The 18,939-nt window shown below is 47.7% G+C and overlaps 1 long non-coding RNA gene across 1 annotated transcript in view; it reads right to left on the bottom strand.

The window, feature by feature from the left end:
* LOC138273967 (uncharacterized) overlaps nucleotides 1-18,939 on the bottom strand; it is a 144,422-nt gene that overhangs the window by 66,222 nt on the left and 59,261 nt on the right. The window contains exon 2 of the long non-coding RNA XR_011200342.1: nucleotides 1,587-1,650. This is a non-coding gene — a long non-coding RNA (uncharacterized lncRNA). The remainder of the gene's footprint in view (nucleotides 1-1,586; nucleotides 1,651-18,939) is intronic.

Here is an 18,939-nt window from a genome sequence, read left to right as displayed (position 1 = left end):
CCTCTGCCTGGAACGAGTCCTGGTGGCCGACCACGGCCGCAACCTCGGTGTCATCTTAGACTCATCGCTCTCAATGAACCGACAGGTGAGCGCAGTCTCATCGGGTTGCTTCCACACCCTGCGCATGCTTTGAGAATTCTACAAGTGGATCCCAACCGAAGCCAGAAGGACAGTCACCCAGGCCCTTGTCAGCAGCCACCTCGGCGACGGCAATGCTCTCTACGCCGGAACCACCTCCAAGACCCAGAAAAGAGTACAACGCATCCAGAATACCTCCGTCTGTCTCATCAAGAACACCACACGACGCAGCTACACCTCTGCCCTCCTAAAAATCTAACTGGCTGCCTATCGACAGGAGAATCACCTTCAAGCTCCTGATCCATGCCTACAAGGCCCTACACAACACTGGACCAGCCTACTTCAACCACAGACTTTCCTTCTACACTCCCGCCAGAAAACTGCGCTCTACCGACCAGGCCCTCGCCAAGGTCCCCCGCATCTGGAAAACTACAACCGGAGAAAGATCCTTCTCTCATATAGCTGCCAAGACCTGGAACACCCTCCCCCTCCACCCCTGGCAATCTACCACACTGTCTCAGTTCAAGAAGGACCTCAAGACCTGGTGCTTCGACTGATCCTCATCACCCCCCTTCCGCCCCAGCACCCTGAGACCTTCACGGGTGAATAGCCATGCTCTACAAATCCCTGATTGATTGATTCATTCATTCATTGCTAGTGCAATACACAAGCAGGAATACAGTGGGGCAAGACAGCGCTGGAAAGGGGACACTGTTTTATTTCTAATCCTGCCTCCCCCATGTTGATTGGTGCTGAGCAGGGCAGAGTTATGTCCCCTGACACCGATCAAAATTGAAAGCAGACCACGCCATTAGCATGGTTTGCTTTTACTTTTGCTTTGCTGTGGCATCATGACACTGTGTGTGCAGGTGTTACTGTCAATCAAAAAGAATCTATCTCAAGATGAGAGTAAAGCTCTTCTCTGGCTTTCTGAGTGTGAGGGCTCCCCTTCAGCCCCAAAGTGTACATAAAGTGTGGGTGTTCCAGGTAGGAAAAAAAGAATACTAAGTGTTCTGGTCATCCAGAAAACAACATTCCAGCTATCACTGAAAAACCTCAAAAAGGAAAACACTTAACATGGCCATAACAGGGTGGATGTTTTGGATGTGCATATGGTCATCTATAGCCCCAGGCATAACCAGACCATAACATGCAGGGTGGCAGGTATCAAAACTGATTATGTGTCATGTCACCTCTGAACTTTACCCAAAATCTAGCCGGGGAACTAACGGAAAGCAACATGTTAAGCAAGATGCCAATCTAGTATTGTGGCAAAACCTTCCAGGAAGAAGTGGGCTTACACAAACATGAAAGAAAGTGTGAAGTTTCTGAAATCTGCTACAAGCTTCCAGAACCTGATACAAATGTCCAGAACTGGCTGCACAAGAGTTTGAAATGTCAGCAGGCATCTTGGACTAACACAGGTATAAATACCCCACCTTGTGAACCACACCCCTGCTAGGCAATCAATGTATCCAGAGAGCGAAGAGATCCGGCACATAACTTACCTGTTGCCATCCTTCTGGAGCAGCTTCTGGTCTAGTCATCCAGAGCCTCAGTAGATGTCAGCTTCTGCACAAGAGGAGAAAAAACAAACAAGTTAAGGTATTTACTCACTGTCCCTAAGTAGGTCATGATTACTCATGAGTATAGACATTCTAGAATTTGTTGAATCATAGCATTTAAGAACTACTGAAAAGTTGCAGCTAGGAGAAAGAAAGAGTCTTAGAAATATTGGGCCAGGTTTAGTAACATTTTGCATCATGGTTGTGCCACTTTGGTGGTGCGGCCATGATGAAAAATCCTAGTATATACTAGCCACAAGGGGCAATTTGCTCCACATTGTGCAGCTTTGTAAAAACATGTATCACAACACATCGACTTGTGCTGCGTTGTGCTACATTTTTTCTGGGAGGTATTTCATGGGTGGAGCATGAGTGTTTCCATTCATCTACTCATGCATTTCATACAATCCCAGATTTACAAAGGTTTATAAACCTGACAATGAGTGAAATCACTACGCCTCCCAAAGAATGGCATCTCCTTGTTATTTCCTCTTTCTAGGTGTGCTGCATTTTGCAGCACACATAAGAAGAGGAAAATGCCTTGATAGAGTTGTTGTATGCAGAAAGGTATCCTTTTGTGCAAAAAAACATTTTCCTTGTATCCCAGGCAACCTTGCACAGTGGTGCAATAGTTCCTGCATTATCGCGCTACGCGACATTAAGTGCACCAGCACTAATGGAGAGCAGAAGTACATCATATCTCATTAGATGTGGCATATTTCTGCTCTCTTACTTTCACGTAATGTAGTGCAATAGGTTGCCTTGCTGCACTGCATTGAATAAACGTTTAGTAAATCTGGCCCATTGTGTCTAGGAGAAAGAGAAGACATTCAAGGGTACAATTACACACTTTGGGAAACTGAAAGCAGAACTTTAAAGAGACATTGAACTATTCTAATTTTGTATTTTTGGAAACAGAACTCTTGGGAGACATGTGAACTGTTCCTGTGCAATCAGCAAGAGCTTTGTGACTAAACAGACCTCACAGTAGTAGAAAAGGCTAAACAGGCATCACAGTTGTAGAAGTACCTCTGTCACTTGGAGCCAACATTTATCTATCAGGTATTAACATTACCTGTACTAAATGTGATACTAGTGATGTGATGGTATGCTGTGTAATAATGAAACACATTTTTGCATGTGTCTATATCCTTCTACAGAGTTGCACAAGGAAGTATCTCCTCAGACTACGAAAGGAAGATATTTAGAGGGAGATCCAAAGGTAGACAATGCTTGGAGAGCGATTGGTTAGCTTGTTATTTTGTCCCATCCCCCATTTCCTTAGTTGATCTGCGGGTGTGAGGATTGACTTGTTATCCACTCTGTGGACCACTGAGGGGCGTGGTAGGACTCTCATTGTTCATCACTCCTGCCGGATAACTCAGGTTAGTGCTACCGATCAGATGTTCACCTTGGGTTTTGACAGATTGCCTAGCCCACATTGTCTTCCTGGCCTGAGCGATTGATACCAGTTGCATTTTAACCACAATACTAGAAACTATAACAAGTTTGCAGCAAGATGTTCAGGCATGTAGAGCAAAAAGTCTATGGCCCTCATTTGGTACCGCCGTGCTGAAGACCGCCAGTGCAGAAGGTTCTCCGCACAGCGTATCATGACTGCTGGCAGCCCTCCGCCCTTTTCAGGATGGAGAGCCACCAGCAGCCATACTGGCGGTCGGCGGTGAAGTGGAGGCTGCTCCACCTCCACCGCCACGTCATCAGAACACCGCCCACCGAATCACGTCCCAGGATTCGGTGTGGCGGTGGTCTGGTGACGGGAGCTGGTTGCGGAGCAGCCCCCATGGATCCCGTTCCCTCCTGGAGGATCACCGGACCATGTAAGGTGATCATCCGTTAGGGGAGGGTGGTGAGGGGTGTTGTGTGTTGTGTGCGTGCATGGGCATGTGCATGGGCGTGTGTAGAGGGTTTGCATGTGTGCATGTATGCATGCGGGGAGTGTGTTGTGTGTATGGGAAATGTGTGTGTTTACATCTGTGTGCATGTGTGCTTGTATGTGTGCATGTATGTGTAGTAGTTATGTGAGTGTGTGTGTAGGGGGGTTGTGTGTGTGTCAATGTTTTGGGGGTGTGGGGAGGGGGGTCCTAATACCTTTGGAGGTTGTTAGGGGGGTCATGGGTTTGGGGGGAGGACTCCGGGAGGAGTGGGGGAGACCCCAATCAGTGCCAGGGAACGAATTCCCTGGCACTGATAGTGCCTACTGCCATGGATTGCGTGGCGGCACAGAACCCCACAAAATCCATGGCGGTATGCGGGGACATGATACCACCGGCAGTGTAGTAACAGCCGCCAGGCTGGAGACCGAAGTCTCCAGCCCAGCGGTCATTACCACCCTGGCGGTTGGAGTGGAGAAGAAGCGGTTTGGCATGGCGGTAATTTCATTTTTTTTACCGCCGGCCTGTTTGCGGTATTACCGCCACTTCTCCACCGACCGCCAGGGTTGTAATGAGGTCCTAAATTTGTAAAATGAGCTGAGCTCTGTCTATAGAGAGGTGGCAGAATTTTCCTGGAAGAGGAAGTCTGATTTTGATGGAAAGGCACATTCATCCTTGAAACTAGGGACCTTACCCAACCATTGTTTGATTCGGGAACCTCTTCAAACCTCACTGCCATATTGTCAATAACAGATGCTTCACATAGGGGATCACAGTCAGCATTTTCTTCTCATGTGCCTCCCCCTGCACATCCATTTCATGTTTTGCAACCACCTGGGATACCGCTAGCATACCCTGAAAGGTTTTATGGGGACCTCAAGAAATATGGCATATTTTCATCAACCAATGTGAATTGCATTTTTTTATGTAAACCAGCAGCCTTTCCTGATGAACAATCAAAAACATAGGCCCTTATTATGAACATGGCAGTAATGACCGCCACGCCGGTGCTGCGGCCATTACCGCAAACAGCTTGGAGGTTCAGACCGCCATATTCTGAACACAGTACTACCCACTGCCAGGCCAGAATCGATCCCATTTTCACCAGGGATTTCCTGGCGGGATACCCTGCCAGGTAATCCCTGGTGGAAAGCATACGGGTGACAAGAATTCTCATTCCTGTCACCTGTATGTGACACACCAGCCTCCCCTATTGCCATACCCACCACCCACCCCCCAAGCCCCCAAGCCCCTAGAACTGCCCCCACCCCCCAAACCCTGATAACCGACCCCCTATCCCTCCTCCCTCCAATATCCCTGTAGGCCTCCCAATATCCCCCTCAGCATCCCCCCCTCCATTCAGGTACCCCAAACCCCCCACATCAACATGCACCTATATTCCTACATGCACACATGCATTCATACACGCAGACACACATCCCCCTTCACAAACACACATGCACACCCCCATGCAGTGTCTGGACTGACGTGGCGGTGAGGGTGGAGCAGCATCCACCCCCGCCACCAACCGCCAGCATGACGCATAGCGGGCTTCACCCCCATCAATGGCAGTGAGGCTCCATGGGTCAGAATATGGTGGGATGCCTGCCACTGCTACTGGCGGTCTTCCGTCGACCGTCAGCATGGTCGGCGGTGGGTATCCCACTGTGTTCATAGTGAGAGCCATAGTTTGTATTTCCTTACTTAGGGGAAAATGCAGCCAGCTGGCCAATACCCATATTAGGACTAATTGATCCAGTTTTGTATCATTTCATAGCCTTCTGTGGTCAAATGAACTAATTATTTGATAGGAAAACTCATGTTCTGTTTCTAGACAGGGAGATGATCACTATAGGACAAGGATCACAGGACTCACGAGTTTCATAACTGCCTTCATTAGATTGGTAGTAAAGACTGAATGGCCGGGGAAAAAAGGGCTTCTCTTTTCTATTAGGTTTTATGGAGCGAGTTAAAGTACGTTTTAGCTCAGGTGGTGACTCTCCAGATAATTGTGAAGAGCTCATTGGACAAACTGTTCAGCTAGATCATAGATTGTTAGAAAGAAAGGAGACAGGATAAGATGAGGAGGATGATTGTAGTCTGCCCAACAAAACCACTACAGAGGAAGAGGGAAAATTGAGTAATAGCTCTGAGTCTCTTAAAATCAACAGCATTAGGGGGCCTTTTCTGCTGAAGAAAAAGCGAAGGAAAACAAAAATATGTATGTGTTTCAGAAAGAATGGGCATTTAATTTAGGACTAATGGGTCGAGGTAAAGGTTGGTGATAACAAACAATTGAATAAAAGACAGGTGGTGGTGCTGACTGCTTCTAATGAACAAGGGGGGTTGGAAAACTGAATCTTTCATTTTTGATAGAGGTGTCTTGTTCGAGAGAGGCCTTTACAGAGACCTCAGCAATCCTAGCCAATACTCTGCAAATGTCTGTGGCCCACATGAATGTATGTTTTTAGATAAAGTTACCAGATTGTTATCCGTTTGAGATGTCAGCCTTGATAGATTCCAGGGCTACTGGAAATCTCACAGACTAAACCTTTGCTGATAACCTCAATATCCCATGCATTAGATAGAAAAACAGAGAACCAATAAAGCTCATAGGCAGCACTGTCTTGACGTCAGGACCAGTCTGTTACCAAATAAGTATTCTGATTATGAAGTTGAGGTCAAAGCATACTGATTTGATTGATGCACCAAAATTTAGGCTCATGCTAGGAATGCCATGACTGAGCTTTCATGACTCCATAATGCACCGGGGAGTAGAAATTGTATAGATAGCTTAGGACTTTTGGTTGATCCATTGTAAAGTAATATGATTTTTTCAACTTCTGAGGAGGAAAATCCAGCAAAACTCTTTGCTTATGGAAGCATGGTGCCCCAAATTTGTTGTGTGATCACTCTTCCAGACTGCTACAAAGAATTCCATGAGGTTTTTGACAGAGAGAAGGGTTGTCAGCTGCCTTTGCACCAGAACTATGACTGCCGGATAGACTTATTTCCAGGTGCAGCCTTTCCATGTAGCAGGATTTATGCACTAACAAAACCAGAGACTCAACACCTATTAGATCATATAGATTAGAATCTAGGTTCAGGCTTCATAAGACCATTACAATCATCCTCATTGTCACCCCTCTTCTTTGATACTAAGATGGGTGTGGAAATGTGCACATACATTGACTACCAAGCAAGAAATTGGATTACAGTCAAATACCAGTAGCGTCACCATTAATACCAGTACTACATGATGATCTCAAGGGAGCATCAGTCTTTATGAAATTGGACTTCTATAGAACGTATCATCGTGTACAAGTCCGACAGGTCTATGAATGGAAAACTGCATTCAGAATGACGTTTGGTCTGTATGAGTATCAAGCAATGCCCTTTGGACTCTGCAGTGGTGCGGCAGACTTCCAATATCTCATGGACAGTGTCCAGCTGAGTTGTCTAGATGTGTTTTGTATCCCCTGCTCCAATAGTAAGTTCCCTTCTTAAGGCCTGAGGAAGCCAAAAGGTCTTTCAATTGTTAAAGAAACAATTTATCCAGGCCCCTGTCTTCGACAACTAGATGTAAACTTACCCTTTCTATTGGAAGCAGGTGCATCTTATTTCACTATGGGAGGGGTTCTCTCCAGATTTAGGCTAAATGCACCCAGTGCCCCACTATTTTAGAAAAGCATGCCAAGTGAACTGAACTACAGTATCACTGATAAGGACTTGATGTCTATTAAGCATGCGTTTGAACAGTGGTGTCACTATTTGATGGGAACTAGACACACATTCAAAATATATTCTGATCATTGGAATCTTCAGTTTTTGTGATCTGTTGGGGCCCTTATGCCACAACAACTTTGTTGGTTGCTCTTTTATTTCGATTTTTTGATTAAATAAAGCCCAGGACTTCAAAACGAGAAAGCAGATGCCCTGTCCAAGTCTTTTGCTGTTCTTAGGGAAGAGAAACAGGTGTCAGTCTCTGAACCCCTTAATCGTACCCCATCCATCTGAGCAAACGCTTAGTGTAGAACTTATAATCAACATCAAGGACTTTCTCTCAGAAATAAAAACCTATTTTAACGCAATCTGGGTAAAAGCATAACCAAATAGGGTATGAAAGGAAATACTTTTAAATGACTAGAGTCTTTTGTATGTACAACTGCACCTTGCAGCAGCAAGTACTTATTTGGATGCATGATTCTAATTTGGGAGGCCACTTGAATGTGCAAAAAACAAAGCCACAGTTTTACAATATTTTTGGTGGATGACTGTGCGACAAGATGTTAAACATCAAGTGATGCCAATTTGTTGCATCCAAAACCTATTGCGCCAATTGCATGACACACCATCTCCATGGACTTTATCATGGAAATGCCCCTATGTAATGGAAACACACCAATATTAGTTGCTGTCGACCATCTAATGAAGATGAGACACTTCATAACCTTACCACAAATATGCTACGCTCCTTTTTAGAACATATTGTCAAGCTACATGGTATACCTAGTGCCATAAGTACAAATCAAGGGTCTCAATTTACAGCACAAGTTTGACAAAACATGTGTAACACTATGAAAATAGATGCTGAATGTAGACATTTTATCACCCAGAAGCCACTGTCATAACAGAATACCTTAACCAAACTCTAGAACAATACAATAGGTATCTAGAAATTCAGCAAGGGAAAGATCAGAGTTTCCGTGCAATAATGGAAAACACTTAAACTTAGGGTACTCTCAGCCCTTTTGCTCAAATGGCTTTCGCCTCATATACTGCTGCTGTTTGAGTGGCCAGCAACGTCCATTCACCTAAGAGTACAAGAACACCATGAGCATCTCCAACCAATTTTCAGACAGGTTAAGAAATGCCTGGAGGACTCGAAAAGTAGACAGAAGGTTCATGCAGACAAAACAAGATAACAGAACCTGATTTTTGAGTAGGGAGCCATTTTTGGTTATCAACTAAATATTTAGCACTAAAAGGAAAACGAAAATTGAAACCGAGGTAACTTGGACCATATCAAATGATCATGTTAATTAACACAGTGGTAGAAGCCTTAGAGTTTCCTTCAATGCTTTGCATACACCTGGTGTTACACGTCTCCCTGCTCAATCCCTACCACCCAGTTGTGCATCTCAAAACAACTCCTCCTTCTCTGGAGATTGAAGGGGTGAATGAACATGAATTAAAACAGATTTTAGACTCAAAGGTAGCATGTGGAAAGGTGTATTATCTAATAGATTGGAAGAGGCATGGACCAGATGAAAGGTATTGGGAACCTGATTGTCATCTCCATGCACCTGGACTATTACAAAATTTCCAACAGCAACATCCAACTAAGTCAAGACAACCGGCGAGACGCGGTCCTTAATGGGGAGAACTGTCATGATCACCCAGAAAACAACTTCCCAGCTAGCTCTGGAGAACCCCAGAAGGAAATCTCTGAACGTGAAAATAGGTGGGTGGGCGTATCGGATGCATACATGGAGACGCCATGTGGTCATTCAAAGCCATAGGTACAACCAGTATATAAGGTGCAGTGTCACAGGGATTCAACTGATTATGTATCATGTCACTGCTGAACTGTACCCAAAATTTAGCCGGGGAAATTGATATGTAAACACACATATAGAGGTTGATGAAAGGAAGCCAAACTACCTCTTGAAGAATCCCTCCTGATAGGAAAGACATGCCATCACCCACTATTAGCGGCATGCTTCATCATTGAGCTGCTTGTACATTCCCTTTGTTGCCATCTACAGAGGTGGGGAATAAGAAGCTTTTTTATGGCCCACGTTGATAAAGCCGGATCAAATTTATAAAGGTTTTTATCAGGTTAAAACTGCCTCAGGTATACCCAAGTGATTCTAGTGCTTTATTCCTGGGTTCCGCAGGCAGTATAAAAGGTTCCTAGTTTGATGGTCTAAGGGTTTTATTCACCCAACCATCATTCTTATTATTGTCAACATGTTTTGGGCAACAATCATATGCCACTTATGTTTGATAGCCTTTGACAGGACTATGTGATCCCTTCCTTAATCACTGTCTTTGTCAGTCAGACATGTATTACATCGAGAAGAAGAGTGTTAGTCATTCTTTTGGTATGAGCATTTTGACAAATGAGCTTTTCTATAATTTTCTGGTTAGCAAATACCTTCCCAGGGCGGGAGCAGGAGCATTGTCTTGTAGTCACTCATTCATCAAGAGTCATACGCCACTTTCTCTGACACTCCATAGCTTTCAAGGCTTGGTGGTGAGGGTTTGGAGACTCAGAACATATTAGTGTAAACAGCAACCCACCAATAATTACAATGATTACAATGTTCAGGTAATAAATGATCCAAAAATAACTCACAACTATGTACAATCTTAATGAATTACACGCACAACACTGTACAAAAGACTATGGTATAGTGGTATCACTATGTGCAAAGCTATACCCCCCAAGTTTCACATGAATGTGGCAGATTGTTAGGGCACCTTCCAACCCAAGTTGGTGCCCATCAGATCAGTCTCTGGTAGCAGCAATCAAAATGTTCTGTCCTTCCTTTGCCATGTTCAGCTGGCTCCCTTCCACTACTGCAGCAGTTACAGCTTTATTTGGGAGTTAGAGACAGTTAAAACAACACCACCCTGCCCCTCTTCTGCCTGCTCTCAGACAGCCCATAGTGGAACTGTCAGCAGAGGCAAGCAATATAGTTTTGCAAATTGAACTGGCGCACATGCAAACCCTGCCCCTCTTACTGTGGGCTTCAAGAAAGTCCATAGTGAAGCTGTCAGCCCAAGAAAACAATGGAGTTTTAAAGATTGGGTTGGAGCACATGCTGACATGGACAGACAGGATTCTAAGGGCAGAATTTACAAGGCCTTAGTGCCAAAAGAGTGTCACATTTTGTGATGCTCTGGTGGCGCTGTGCATTGAGCCACATTTCCAAAGGGGCACTAAGGGGATCATTATGAACATGGCGGTAAACACCCTCACCCGGCGTGGCGACGGTGTCAGAAGACCACCATTGGCGGTGAACAGAAATCCACCATATAAAGATGCCAAAAACAGAAACCGCCAAAATTTCAGTGTCCACCAGCCACTGCCAGGGCCTTGTAGGCAGAAAGGCTGCACATCCCACCCCGCCACTGCCAAACACACAAATCCCCCACCCACCAAGCAATGATGCACAAATCACTGCGGTGGTTAGTGGATGCCGAACGACCATTGGCGGTACAGACTGCCACAGCCAGCAATGGGACCCAACAGCAAGAAATGCACACATTGGCAAGTTTGAAACCCACACACCTGACACACATCCACAACACTATAAAACACTCACATACACACCCCACAATCCTTTGCAATGCCAATAGGAGAAGCCAGACTGACAACACTACACACAGACACTGAATGCCACAACACATACCATGGCACACCCTAAGCACCCACGCTTCACAGAAAGAGAGCGAAGAACAATGATGGATGAGATACTGAAGGTCGAGCCACAAATCTTCGAGGCACAGGTACAGCACACACCCATCGCCAGGAAGATGGAGTTATGGCAGACCATTGTCAACAAGTTCAACACAGTGGGAAACCATCCACACACGAGGGACGACATCCGCAAGAGATGGAACGACCTGCGCAGGAAGGTGAGGTCCATGGCATTGAGGAACCAGACTGCTGTCCAGAAGACTGGTGGAGGACCCCTACACCCCCCTGAACACACCGACTGGGAGGCCCCAGGGTGTAGGCCATCCTACACCCTGGGGCCACACTGGAGGAATGGACTCGGGTAAGTCATCTACAATTGACCCATATCCACCACACCTGTAATGCATGCACCACCCCACCCCTCCAACTACCACCAGGATCACAACCCACCCTGGCCTCAATCCCCACATCCAGTCACCTTGCATGCCCACAAACACAACACAGGCCCACATCCCTCCCCCTGTGCACAGCCACCCACCCCTGCAAGGTATCACAATGGCACTACACCACCCACAGTGCACCACCACATCCAATGAAAAATGCAATGGCAACACCACAAATGGTCCCTGCATGGCCCAACAGGGGAATAAACTGCACAAAATAGGCCTGACCTGTGCACACTGATCCGAATTAGTCAATGCAACATACATGTCCATTTCCCTCCACAGGCACCACCATCCATGCCAGCCTGACGAAAAGGACAAGGAATGCCAGTGCCCCACATGGACACAGAGGCACCACTTAGGACACTGGAGGGGGAACTGTAGACACTGAGGAGAACCCTGGTCCGTCACACAGTCCAGGACTGCCACCCTCCATCAGCCTTACCCAGGACACCACTGACACCCCTACCACCCAGGCAACAACTTCTGCACATACCAATCGACCCAACACCAGTGTATCCAGGCCACAAACTGGTGGAACACAGGTGCAGAGGCCACAGTCTCCACCTACCAACAGACAGGATGACGATGGCCCCAGTCCAAGTGGTGCCGCCAGACCTGTGCAGGGGACACAGGCACAGAGGGCTAGGCCCAGTGGGAGGGCATCAGTGGCCCGGGGGGAGGCCAAAGGTGATTTCAGAGGTCCTGGGATCATTCCACCATACCCAAAACAGGATGGGCCAGATCCTGGCCATCCTAGAGCAGAGTCAAAGGCTGTAGGTAGCACACCACCAGGAGGCCAAGGAGCAGTGGAATCAACTAAATGCCATCATGGCCACCATTGCAGGGGTTCTGCAGCACCACAACCAAACCCAGCCTGAGACCCCCCAAATCAGGAAGCCCCTACCACTGCCCAGGACACTGACCAACCATCAACATCGGCAGAAGCAAGTGGATTGGTGTCACTGTCTGAGGACACACAGGAGACCAGCACCCCTACCCGTGCAGCCCAACACCAGCCACTCAAATGGTCCCTCAGACCCAGATATGGCACTGGAAAACCTGTCAAGACCAAGGCACCCTTAAAGAAGTGACTTTGACACGAACTGTCTCCCAAGTGTGCCACTGTGCCACTATTCTCCCCGGCCAATAGCAAATCAACAACTTGAAAGGTACAGCTGGACCAATACCCACTGCCACCAATCATTGAGACCATGTAGCCCATATGGACATCCACCATCAGCCCACTCCCTATCACTGTAAAGAGCACCAATCCATCCTTAACAACTAATTAAACACATATACACCACTTTCAGTGTCCCCTGTCATAATGTTGATTCAAATGTAGTTGTAAATGCATTTTCCAGTAAGTTTAAAAATCATACTTTTATTGCAGGAATGGCACCTCACGCACAACATTGTGTGGAGTGAACAGAAATGTACCCCATGTTGGTCCTCATGTCACATGGCACCTGAAATTCATGTAACAGTGTCAATGGCTACAGACCCCACACCCCATAGTGAATAAGTCTGACTGACATTATGCAGTGCAGACAACATCATCAGTGAACAGTACCTCATAGTCACTGGAAGTATAGCTGGATCAGTTGGTTCCTTGAGTGAACATCTTCCCCCTCTTCATCCTCACCATCACTCTCATACCCTCTCAGAGAAAGCTGGTCTGGATATACACCACCCTCCTCCAGTAGGGGGATAGATTTCCTCACAGCCACATTGTGCAGCATGCAGCAGGCCACCACTATTCTATACACTTCTCTGTGCCATAGCACAGGGACCCCGCAGAGAGATAGAGGCAACAGAATCTAGCCTTCAGGAGACCTAAAGTGCGCTCTATCACCCTCCTAGTACGTCCATGGTCATTGTAATTCCTCTCAGCATCTGTTCTAGGATTCCTCCCTGGTGTCAGGAGCCAATGCATTTTGGGGTAGCCAGAATCACCTGGAAAAGTGTGTGGAACAGAACAATAACTAACTACCCTCAGTTGCAGACAGCCTGACTGTCAGCTATCTACTGTAAAAGTATAAAACACACTCACCTATGATCCATCCTCTGTCCCCTTGTAGTTGTTCCATCATGTGTGGCACACTGCTCTTCCTAAGCACAAATGAATCATGGAATGATCAAGGGAACATGGTATTTACATGTGAAATGTACTGGTCTGCAGTACACACCAATTGCATGTTCATGGAGAGGAAGTTCTTCCTGTTTCTGTACACCTGTTCACCTACTCTTGGGGGGATGAGAGCTATGTGTGTGCCATCGATGGCATCTCTCACATGGGGAATGTTGGCAAAGGCATAAAATTCTGACTTGATGGCAGGTAGGTCAGCACTTTGGGGAAACTTCACATATGTCTACAGGTGATGTACAAATGCATCCAGAAATCTGGACAGGATAAGGCAACACATTGGCTGTGAAAAGCCTGCACCCATGCCCACTGTCACCTGAAAAGAGCCCGTGGCCAGGAAATGGAGTACAGAGAGCACCTGCACTTCAGTAGGGATGGCATGCTGATTCCGATTTGCTGGTCTCAGTACAGGATCCAGTAATGCACAAAGTTAATTGATAGTAGCACAAGTGAGTCTGTAATTGATAATGATGTGACGTTCCACCATGGTCTCCAAATCAACAAAAGGTCTGTACACAGATGGGCCCCTCCCTCGCCACAGAGGTCTGTACCTAGGAGGAGCAGAGAACACATGTGAGGGACACAAATTCATTTGCACAACCTGTTGTGTATTAAACTCTGGTGTCCAACATGTGGGTTACAGATAAGCAGTGTAGGATGTACAACTGGAGTGACATGTCTTGACTGATAAGTCAGGACTGTTAAGGTGAATAAATTTGTGTAATCTAATGAGGGCTGAGGTCTATAGGGCTTGCATGGGGCCCATTGCCTACAAATATCTGCATAGTACTTGCAAAATGGCAGCCCCCTGTCATTCTGATTTGTAGCAGTGGAAGTGATCTCATACCGCTAGCGGTTGTTGCAATGGCGTAAGGGTCCAACCTCTGTATGCCAAGTTATATGGGCGACCAGAGGTGCAGGTGAGTAGGTGGATGGGGTGCATGGATGTGTGTGATGGTGGTGGATGCCTGTATGCATGTGTCCACGATTTGCCACTGCACAGGCATTGATTTTTTGACAATCAGTGTGAGTGAGGTGGTGGAATGATGTTGTACAGTGTCCGTCCCATAGTGGACTTATGGCCAGTGGTATCAAGTGGGCATTGTCTGACCTCTGTTTTTCTCTTCTGTGTGTCCCCCACAGGTCAGCGCCCATCAGCAGAAGAGACTCTGGCAGGCCATCGCCAGGGAGGTGTGGACCTTGGAGGTCTACAACCGGTGGAGCACCCACTGCAAGAAGCAGTGGGAGGACCTGCGGTGCTGGGCCAGGAAGACCTGAGAGGCCCAGCTGGGGAAGTCCTCCCAATGAGGAAGGGGTGTCCGTTGGGCCCTGACCCCCTAATGCAACGCATTCTGGCAGTGGCATATCCAGACTTGGATGGGTGCTTGAAGGCTGCACAGCAGACACAAGGGGGTGAGAACCAAGAACAATTTATACCTCCTTGATGGATGTCTGAGGGTGCTGTAGTATGTATGCTGTCTAGTGGCAGGGACTCAGACTGGTGTCTTATAGCAATTGAGCCACCATGGGCAATTAGATGATAAGGGGCAGGTCTGCAGTTCCTCAGGTCCTTCTGTAATGTGGGAGATGGTTGCATACCAGGGTTGTGGCCAGTACTCAGGGGCATAGGCATGACTATAGGTGTAGGTGCTGCATGTTGATGTATTAGCTAGGTGGGAGTATGAGTGAACAAAATATGTACTTCCATTCAGGTGTTAATATTGCTCTCTTCTGTTTTGTCTCCCCACCCCTGTACTCTTGTGTTGTCTGTGTAGATCAGTATCATCTGGCGAGGGAGCAGTGGCATTGGCGAGTGGGGATGCAGCGGCCCATGGTTCAAAGGAGGCAGAGTCTACCGAAGCCAAGGGGACCAGTAGGTTGGAGGGCAAGGGGAGTACCACGGGGAGGCAACTACCACTGGAGGTAGTGACTCTGATACCTCCTCCGATGGGAGCTCCCTGGTGGTGGCACACTCTAGTGGGCCCACCCATTCTTTGACATCTTCCACCACCCCCATACCCTCACTGCCCTCCCAGTTGCGCCCCACCCAGTTGCCCGTGCCCGCTCACCCAGAAGGGTGGGCGTCCCTATTGCCCCAGGCACCTCATCCCTGGCCCCAGTCAGCCCGGATGCCCTTACTGAGGAGGCTATTGACCTCCTGAGGCCCATCTCTGTAGGGCAGACAACCATCATGAATGCCATCCAGGGGCTAGCATCCCATATGCAGCAGTACAATGCATACCTGGAAGGCATTCACGGTGCCATGTCAGGCCTACAGAGATCTTTTTAGGTTCTGGCCTCCTCTTTGACTGCAGCCAGTGCCCCATGTCTTTCAGTCTCCCCTCCAACCACCTCTACCCCTTCCAGCACCCCACTCCCTTCACCCATCCCAGGCACACGTTCAGACAGCCATGCACACACCTCAACACACAAAAAACATACAGAGAAACACAAGCACCACACTTCCCACCACAGGCATACACACAGCCAACATACAAAGACACACACAACAACATCCACTTCCCCCAGGGTGTCCATCTCTCCCGCCTCCCTGTCTGTCACCTCTACATGCACACTCACAAGCACTGCACCCTCATTCACTGTTGCTGGCCCCATTCTTGCAGTCACCACAACATCAGACATCCAGCCATGCACCCCAGACACCACATCTGCACTCACCACAACTACTTTGAGTAACACTTGCAACACACTCACCAAACTTGCAGACACCCAGACAACATCCATTTACACTGGCAGCCTGTCTTGTCCCACTGTGTCTACCCCTCCTCTCATTACACTCAGATGTCCCCAGATACTCACCCAACACACATCCACCATACCTCAGCATTTTGTACAGGCACCTGCATCCACGTCACGCACACCTACACCTCTTACAACCACTCCCTCTACCTCTACCTCCACTCCCACACCATCCTCCAGGTACATCCCGCCAACCCCAAAAAACTCTTCCTGTCCCATGTAGACCTTTTTGAACCCACTGGCCCTCCACCGTCTCATCCCTAAACGTGCTTACCTCCTTGTCCTGTCCACTCCTTCCATGTCCAAGTCCGCCCCGTCCGCCCTGCCCATTCATGTGCCCCTTCCCCAGTGAGCAAAAGGCTGCATGCTGGCCCTGGTCCATCTGCCACTAACCAGTCAAAGCCCGCTCCCCCACCTTCCAAGGCTAAACCCAAACCCCCTCCACCTCCAAAACGTAAGCCCAAACCCCCCCACCCAGTCATAAATCCCCACCCCTGCGACTCCCTGCCCCTGTTCCCCGAGGTGCTTGGCAGACCCATTGATGTCCCTTTATAGTCGAGTACCATGTGCTCATGTGGGAGTCATATTCGGGCCATTTGGGCCCATCATCCTAGTTTGATTTGGACTGGCCAATGGTCTCATTTGGACAATCATCTCTTACGAGTTCCGAAATAAAGTTTGTGTGGCCAGTGTTGGTGTTGGCACACTCAGGATACGTGGTTCATTGTTTCATTGTGGGGGGGCTGTTGGGCACATGTGTGTACTTTGGGCAGGTTGTCTTGGCCTTGTGTCGGGTAAGTACCTCTTGCTCAGGTGTGTATGGCTTGTGATGCTGTGAGGGGTTGTGGGTGCATTGCGGGGTGGATGGAGTTTGTGGGTATGTAACTGTGCCCTTTCTTCCCTTGTTTAATAGGTTGCGGTACTTACCGTCATCGCCTTCGTCGGTGGTCTCGGTCGCTGAGGTATATGACAAGGAGCAGCACTGGCATGATTTCCAATTCTCTCACCATGTCTGCTTCAGCGTGTTCTGTATGCCTCCAGTGAGTGTTTCCTTTTATTTGGTTTGTTTCTGCCTGGCTTTGGGTGGCGGTGGTTTCAGCCCCGGAACCGACAGATGTCTAGTGCTTCATTATTTGTTGGGTGGGTAGGGCCTTTCACTTCGGCCTGTGGGTGGCCTCTTCCGTCGTTGTCGACACTCCTCTGCTGGCGGTGAGTGTTTTTCAGGCTGCTTGTTTTTCCTGTGCTTCTTTATTTGGCGGACCAGACCGCCAGCATGTTCATAATGAGGGCCTAAGTCACTTTTTGTGGCTTGACACTATCTTGTAAATATGGGCCCCTCTGGCACAGTTTTCTGCATCAGAGGAGTAGGCAATGGGTGTTGCTGTGGGCGTTTCACCGCTACGCCCATTGCTTTTGACGCTGCCCCAGGTTTACAAGAAGCCATAAATCTATAGCAGCGCCAAAAACGAATGCCACCCTGGGGGTGGCATTAGCATGGCACAACAAGAAGGAATAGTTTTATTCCTACTCGAACAAAAGGCCATGAATAAATGTTTATGTGCAGGAAGGTCTCTCTTCCTGCACATAAACTATCATTCAAAATGACGATTTGCATTCTGCAGCACACATAGCAGTAACAAATCGCCGCTGTAAATTGTTTATGTGCAGGAAGGGGCACCTTTCTGGACATACACAATCAATCCCCTCAATGCAGACACCCTTGCACTATGGTGCAAGGATGCCTGCATTGGTGCTGGCAGCTAAATTTAGCACTGGCGCGGGGGAAACACAGGGGTGTGACATATGTTGATAAATACGGTGCACCCCTGCATTTCTGAAGTGAAACAGTGAGGCATAGCAAATTTCGGTGCAGCACCGCACTGCACCATTTTTTCGTAAATCTGCCCCTAAGGTTCTAAGCATCCTGTTGTGCAGGTTCTTGAAGTTACAGGCACTCAGAGCTGGATTACAGTGAAGTTGCATTCCTCTCAAAAATGTCTGCAGCATAGGGAGCCATACAATGGAGCAAGGCAACTGTACTAGTGTACAAAGATGACAACATTATGTGCAGATCACACGGTGAAGAAGTACAGCCACACTGGGGCACAATGATGTCATCAGCAAGGGTGTGTGCACAATGTAGAGGCACAGTTGTGCTGAGCTCAAAGATGTCAGTAGCACAGGTAATCATGCTGAAATTCATCCCATGGATCAAGATTTCTGTTCATCCATGATATGCTACAGCAGTAGACACACCACTAGCACAGTTTGTCTATGGTTAATCACCACACTGTCACAGCTATTGCACACCTCAGCTCCTCTGGGTAGTTCCTTTCAAGGTAGTGCTGGTAGCACTGCACCACAGAGCTAATAGGCAGGCTCCAAAGCAAAGATCTATCTATGGATTTCTCCTCTGTGAAGCTGCTTTGCAGTGACACTTCCAGTGCCCTGTTCGGAGCTCAGCAGCTTCCTTTTCAAGACACATACTAAGCAGAAGGTTGCAGTTTTCTAGAGTGATGTTTCCTCGCCCCTTGGGAAGCTGACAATCTGCAACTCCAGTCCTGGTTCAAGGAATTCCTCTTACAGCTTGGTGGGTGCAACCTCCGTTGTTCATGAAAAAGTC

Source organism: Pleurodeles waltl, chromosome 2_2 (genome assembly GCF_031143425.1).
Source record: "Pleurodeles waltl isolate 20211129_DDA chromosome 2_2, aPleWal1.hap1.20221129, whole genome shotgun sequence".
NCBI lineage: Eukaryota > Metazoa > Chordata > Amphibia > Caudata > Salamandridae > Pleurodeles > Pleurodeles waltl.
This window is presented reverse-complemented; position numbering and strand designations above follow the sequence as displayed.